Raw genomic sequence first — 7,500 nt, forward strand, 5'->3', positions numbered from 1 at the left:
GGCCAACGCGCAGAGGTCGACCCGCAGGCCGAAGGAACCGTCCACCCGAACACCCCGGCGCGAGGCCGGGGCCGGCAGGGGCCCTCCGATGGCGGGTCATGATTGCCAATCGGTCAGTGGTTATGTGTGTGCTGCGGTGCCGGCCAACGCTCAGAGGTCGACCCGCAGGCCGAAGGAACCGTCCACCCGAACACCCCGGCGCGAGGCCGGGGCCGGCAGGGGCCCTCCGATGGCGGGTCATGATTGCCAATCGGTCAGTGGTTGTGTGTGTGCTGCGGTGCCGGCCAACGCTCAGAGGTCGACCCGCAGGCCGAAGGAACCGTCCACCCGAACACCCCGGCGCGAGGCCGGGGCCGGCAGGGGCCCTCCGATGGCGGGTCATGATTGCCAATCGGTCAGTGGTTATGTGTGTGCTGCGGTGCTGCGGTGCCGGCCAACGCTCAGAGGTCGACCCGCAGGCCGAAGGAACCGTCCACCCGAACACCCCGGCGCGAGGCCGGGGCCGGCAGGGGCCCTCCGATGGCGGGTCATGATTGCCAATCGGTCAGTGGTTGTGTGTGTTGCGGTGGGGCCGGGAGGACCGCTCCTCCTGCGTCGGTCCCCGGGTCATGGGAAGTGCCGTGTGGCGGTGGTGGGGCCGGGAGGACCGCTCCTCCTGCGTCGGACCCGAGTCATAGGAAGTGCCGTGTGGCGGGGCCGGGAGGACCGCTCCTCCTGCGTCGGACCCGAGTCATAGGAAGTGCCGTGTGGCGGGGCCGGGAGGACCGCTCCTCCTGCGTCGGACCCGAGTCATAGGAAGTGCCGTGTGGCGGGGCCGGGAGGACCGCTCCTCCTGCGTCGGACCCGAGTCATAGGAAGTGCCGTGTTGCGCTGGTGGGGCCGTGCCCGCCAACAGCCTTCAGTGGTCGGATACCACGTTTGCAAGCTCCCCGCTGGAATGGGGACTTAGAAGAAATGAGGGGAAAATTCCCCCGGAGCTCCGTGCCTGAGGGCGGGCTGTGAGCCGCGCCGCGTCCGCCAACAGCCTTCCATGGTCGGACACCATTGTTCGCAAGTTGCCCGCTGGAATGGGCACATAGAAGAAATTTCGAGGATAACATCCACCAGAGCGCCAGGGCGGCCGTTATTGCAGTATGCGTCCGCCTGGCAGCTCTCTTCCGCGGGAACCATTGGGCAATTTCTTTCACGGAGGTGGACATAGAAGAATTTTTGTTTCTAAAAACGTGGTTCCTAAAAATGTGCCCCAGGTGTTTTGGAAAACCCGGGTAAACCTGGGAAGTAGGCAAATGACCCTCTGACTAGGGGTAAAAACGTTTGCCTACTGCAGCGCCCCTAATGCAATTCGGCGGAACTGCAACGCCCCTGGTCGCCTAAACGCTACCCCTGGTCGCCTAAACCTCACCCCTGGTCGCCTAAACCTCACCCCTGGTCGCCTAAAAGTCACCCCTGGTCGCCTAAATTGTCAACCCCTGGTCACCTAAATTGTCAACCCCTGGTCGCCTAAAGGGGACTTAGAAGAAATGAGGGGGCAAATTCCCCCGGAGCTCCGTGCCTGAGGGCGGGCTGTGAGCCGCGCCGCGTCCGCCAACAGCCTTCAGTGGTCGGATACAATGTTTGAAAGGTCCCCGCTGGAAAGGGGACTTAGAAGAAATGAGGCAAATTTCCCCGGAGCTCCGTGCCTGAGGGCGGGCTGTGAGCCGCGCCGCGTCCGCCAACAGCCTTCAGTGGTCGGATACAATGTTTGAAAGGTCCCCGCTGGAAAGGGGACTTAGAAGAAATGAGGCAAATTTCCCCGGAGCTCCGTGCCTGAGTGCGGGCTGTGAGCCGCGCCGCGCCCGCCAACAGCCTTCAGTGGTCGGATACAATGTTTGAAAGTTCCCCGCTGGAAAGGGGACTTAGAAGAAATGAGGCAAATTTCCCCGGAGCTCCGTGCCTGAGGGCGGGCTGTGAGCCGCGCCGCGTCCGCCAACAGCCTTCAGTGGTCGGATACAATGTTTGAAAGGTCCCCGCTGGAAAGGGGACTTAGAAGAAATGAGGCAAATTTCCCCGGAGCTCCGTGCCTGAGGGCGGGCTGTGAGCCGCGCCGCGCCCGCCAACAGCCTTCAGTGGTCGGATACAATGTTTCAAAGTTCCCCGCTGGAAAGGGGACTTAGAAGAATTGAGTAAAATTCACCCGGAGCTCCGTGCCCGAGGGCCGGCTATGAGCCGCGCCGCGCCCGCCAACAGCCTTCCTTTGGTCGGATACAATGTTTCAAAGTTCCCCGCTGGAAAGGGGACTTAGAAGAAATTTGTGAAAATTCACCCGGAGCTCCGTGCCTGAGGGCCGGCTATGAGCCGCGCCGTGCCCGCCAACAGCCTTCCACGGTCGGATACAATGTTTCAAAGTTCCCCGCTGGAAAGGGGACTTAGAAGAAATTTGTGAAAATTCACCCGGAGCTCCGTGCCCGAGGGCCGGCTATGAGCCGCGCCGTGCCCGCCAACAGCCTTCCACGGTCGGATACAATGTTTCAAAGTTCCCCGCTGGAAAGGGGACTTAGAAGAAATTTGTGAAAATTCACCCGGAGCTCCGTGCCCGAGGGCCGGCTATGAGCCGCGCCGTGCCCGCCAACAGCCTTCCACGGTCGGATACAATGTTTCAAAGTTCCCCGCTGGAAAGGGGACTTAGAAGAAATTTGTGAAAATTCACCCGGAGCTCCGTGCCTGAGGGCCGGCTATGAGCCGCGCCGTGCCCGCCAACAGCCTTCCACGGTCGGATACAATGTTTCAAAGTTCCCCGCTGGAAAGGGGACTTAGAAGAAATTTGTAAAATTCACCCGGAGCTCCGTGCCCGAGGGCCGGCTATGAGCCGCGCCGTGCCCGCCAACAGCCTTCCACGGTCGGATACAATGTTTCAAAGTTCCCCGCTGGAAAGGGGACTTAGAAGAAATTTGTGAAAATTCACCCGGAGCTCCGTGCCCGAGGGCCGGCTATGAGCCGCGCCGTGCCCGCCAACAGCCTTCCACGGTCGGATACAATGTTTCAAAGTTCCCCGCTGGAAAGGGGACTTAGAAGAAATTAGGCAACTTTCCCCGGAGCTCCATGCCTGAGTGCGGGCTGTTTGCCGCGCCGTGCCCGCCAACAGCCTTCAGTGGTCGGATACAATGTTTCAAAGTTCCCCGCTGGAAAGGGGACTTAGAAGAAATTATGAATATTTTTGTTTCTAAAAACGTGATCCCTGAAAATGTGCCCCAGGTGTTTTGGAAAACCCGGGTAAACCTGGGAAGTAGGCAAATGACCCTCTGACTAGGGGGGAAGAACGTTTGCCTACTGCAGCGCCCCTAATGCAATTCGGCGGAACTGCAACGCCCCTGGTCGCCTAAACGCTACCCCTGGTCGCCTAAAAGCTACCCCTGGTCGCCTAAAAGCTACCCCTGGTCGCCTAAACGCTACCCCTGGTCGCCTAAACGCTACCCCTGGTCGCCTAAACGCTACCCCTGGTCACCTAAACGCTACCCCTGGTCGCCTAAACGCTTCCCCTGGTCACCTAAACGCTACCCCTGGTCGCCTAAACGCTACCCCTGGTCGCCTAACTGACCCCTCGTGTGTGGGGATCAACGTTTGCCTACTAGGGCGTCCTCCGGCGGCCTCTCGGCAGTACTGCAGGCCCATTTTAGCCGAGCCCATTGAAATGAATGGGGGAATTTTATACGTTTTTGCCTTTTTTTCCCCCCCTCGTTCTTTTTGTATTTATTCATTTATTTCAACTTTTACCGACTCAACCGCCCTCCGGCGTGCCCTCGGCGGTCCCGCAAGCCCAATTCGGCCGAGCCCATTGAAATGAATGGGGGAATTTTATACGTTTTTGCCTTTTTTTTTCCCCCCCCCTCGTCCTTTTTGTATTTATTCATTTATTTCAACTTTTACCGACTCAACCGCCCTCCGGCGTGCCCTCGGCGGTCCCGCAAGCCCAAATCGGCCGAGCCCATTGAAATGAATGGGGGGATTTTCTACGTTTTTGCCTTTTTTCCCCCCCTCGTCCTTTTTGTATTTATTTACTTATTTCAACCTTTACCGACTTAGGGGCCACTTGGCACCGCCTGTGCCCGGGGAAGGTGCTCATATTCGGCTTCACTGTCAGGCAGCATGCACTCCTCCTCCGGAGCTTCCATTTGGGCAAACTTAGGGGCCGCTTGGCACCGTCCGTGCCCGGGGAAGGTGCTCCTATTCGGGCCAAGTGTGACACACGCCCGCCCTCCTCCTCCGGAGCTTCCATGAGGGTAAACTTAGGGGCCGCTTGGCACCGCCTGTGCCCGGGGAAGGTGCTCCTATTCGGCTTCACTGTCACACAGCATGCACTCATCCTCCGGAGCTTCCATAAGGGCAAACTTAGGGGCCGCTTGGCACCGCCTGTGCCCGGGGAAGGTGCTCATATTCGGCTTCACTGTCACACAGCATGCACTCATCCTCCGGAGCTTCCATAAGGGCAAACTTAGGGGCCGCTTGGCACCGCCTGTGCCCGGGGAAGGTGCTCCTATTCGGCTTCACTGTCATGCAGCATGCACTCCTCCACCGGAGCTTCCATTTGGGCAAACTTAGGGGCCGCTTGGCACCGCCTGTGCCCGGGGAAGGTGCTCCTATTCGGGCCAAGTGTGACACACGCCCGCACTCCTCCTCCGGAGCTTCCATTTGGGCAAACTTAGGGGACGCTTGGCACCGCCCGTGCCCGGGGAAGGTGCTCATATTCGGCTTCACTGTCACACAGCATGCACTCATCCTCCGGAGCTTCCATAAGGGCAAACTTAGGGGCCGCTTGGCACCGCCTGTGCCCGGGGAAGGTGCTCATATTCGGGCCAAGTGTGACACACGCCCGCACTCCTCCTCCGGAGCTTCCATTTGGGCAAACTTAGGGGCCACTTGGCACCGCCTGTGCCCGGGGAAGGTGCTCATATTCGGCTTCACTGTCAGGCAGCATGCACTCCTCCTCCGGAGCTTCCATTTGGGCAAACTTAGGGGCCGCTTGGCACCGTCCGTGCCCGGGGAAGGTGCTCCTATTCGGGCCAAGTGTGACACACGCCCGCCCTCCTCCTCCGGAGCTTCCATGAGGGTAAACTTAGGGGCCGCTTGGCACCGTCCGTGCCCGGGGAAGGTGCTCCTATTCGGGCCAAGTGTGACACACGCCCGCCCTCCTCCTCCGGAGCTTCCATGAGGGTAAACTTAGGGGCCGCTTGGCACCGCCTGTGCCCGGGGAAGGTGCTCATATTCGGCTTCACTGTCACACAGCATGCACTCATCCTCCGGAGCTTCCATAAGGGCAAACTTAGGGGCCGCTTGGCACCGCCTGTGCCCGGGGAAGGTGCTCATATTCGGGCCAAGTGTGACACACGCCCGCACTCCTCCTCCGGAGCTTCCATTTGGGCAAACTTAGGGGCCACTTGGCACCGCCTGTGCCCGGGGAAGGTGCTCATATTCGGCTTCACTGTCAGGCAGCATGCACTCCTCCTCCGGAGCTTCCATTTGGGCAAACTTAGGGGCCGCTTGGCACCGTCCGTGCCCGGGGAAGGTGCTTCTATTCGGCTTCACTGTCACACAGCATGCACTCCTCCTCCGGAGCTTCCATAAGGGCAAACTTAGGGGCCGCTTGGCACCGTCTGTGCCCGGGGAAGGTGCTCCTATTCGGCTTCACTGTCACACAGCATGCACTCCTCCTCCGGAGCTTCCATGAGGGTAGACTTAGGGGCCACTTGGCACCGCCTGTGCCCGGGGAAGGTGCTCATATTCGGCTTCACTGTCCGGAGCTTCCATTAGGGCAAACTTAGGGGCCACTTGGCACCGCCTGTGCCCGGGGAAGGTGCTCCTCTCCGGGCTAAGTGTGACACACGCCCGCACTCCTCCTCCGGAGCTTCCATTAGGGCAAACTTAGGGGCCGCTTGGCACCGCCTGTGCCCGGGGAAGGTGCTCATATTCGGCTTCACTGTCAGGCAGCATGCACTCCTCCTCCGGAGCTTCCATTTGGGCAAACTTAGGGGCCGCTTGGCACCGTCTGTGCCCGGGGAAGGTGCTCCTATTCGGGCCAAGTGTGACACACGCCCGCACTCCTCCTCCGGAGCTTCCATTAGGGCAAACTTAGGGGCCGCTTGGCACCGCCTGTGCACGGGGAAGGTGCTCCTATTCGGCTTCACTGTCACACAGCATGCACTCCTCCTCCGGAGCTTCCATAAGGGCAAACTTAGGGGCCGCTTGGCACCGTCTGTGCCCGGGGAAGGTGCTCCTATTCGGGCCAAGTGTGACACACGCCCGCACTCCTCCTCCGGAGCTTCCATAAGGGTAGACTTAGGGGCCGCTTGGCACCGCCTGTGCCCGGGGAAGGTGCTCATATTCGGCTTCACTGTCACACAGCGTGCACTCCTCCTCCGGAGCTTCCATTTGGGCAAACTTAGGGGCCGCTTGGCACCGTCTGTGCCCGGGGAAGGTGCTCATATTCGGGCCAAGTGTGACACACGCCCGCACTCCTCCTCCGGAGCTTCCATGAGGGTAGACTTAGGGGCCGCTTGGCACCGCCTGTGCCCGGGGAAGGTGCTCATAGTCGGCTTCACTGTCAGGCAGCATGCACTCCTCCTCCGGAGCTTCCATTTGGGCAAACTTAGGGGCCGCTTGGCACCGTCTGTGCCCGGGGAAGGTGCTCATATTCGGGCCAAGTGTGACACACGCCCGCACTCCTCCTCCGGAGCTTCCATTTGGGCAAACTTAGGGGCCGCTTGGCACCGCCTGTGCCCGGGGAAGGTGCTCATATTCGGGCCAAGTGTGACACACGCCCGCACTCCTCCTCCGGAGCTTCCATTTGGGCAAACTTAGGGGCCGCTTGGCACCGCCTGTGCCCGGGGAAGGTGCTCATATTCGGGCCAAGTGTGACACACGCCCGCACTCCTCCTCCGGAGCTTCCATAAGGGCAAACTTAGGGGCCGCTTGGCACCGTCTGTGCCCGGGGAAGGTGCTCCTCTCCGGGCTAAGTGTGACACACGCCCGCACTCCTCCCCCGGAGCTTCCATTAGGGCAAACTTAGGGGCCGCTTGGCACCGCCTGTGCCCGGGGAAGGTGCTCATATTCGGCTTCACTGTCAGGCAGCATGCACTCATCCTCCGGAGCTTCCATAAGGGCAAACTTAGGGGCCGCTTGGCACCGCCTGTGCCCGGGGAAGGTGCTCCTCTCCGGGCTAAGTGTGACACACGCCCGCACTCCTCCCCCGGAGCTTCCATTAGGGCAAACTTAGGGGCCGCTTGGCACCGCCTGTGCCCGGGGAAGGTGCTCATATTCGGCTTCACTGTCAGGCAGCATGCACTCCTCCTCCGGAGCTTCCATTTGGGCAAACTTAGGGGCCGCTTGGCACCGCCTGTGCCCGGGGAAGGTGCTCCTATTCGGGCCATGTGTGACACACGCCCGCACTCCTCCTCCGGAGCTTCCATGAGGGTAGACTTAGGGGCCGCTTGGCACCGCCTGTGCCCGGGGAAGGTGCTCATATTCGGC

This window comes from Idiotropiscis lumnitzeri, chromosome 16 (genome assembly GCF_059441095.1).
Source record: "Idiotropiscis lumnitzeri isolate Australia: NSW breed Sydney's pygmy pipehorse chromosome 16, RoL_Ilum_1.0, whole genome shotgun sequence".
Taxonomy (NCBI): domain Eukaryota; kingdom Metazoa; phylum Chordata; class Actinopteri; order Syngnathiformes; family Syngnathidae; genus Idiotropiscis; species Idiotropiscis lumnitzeri.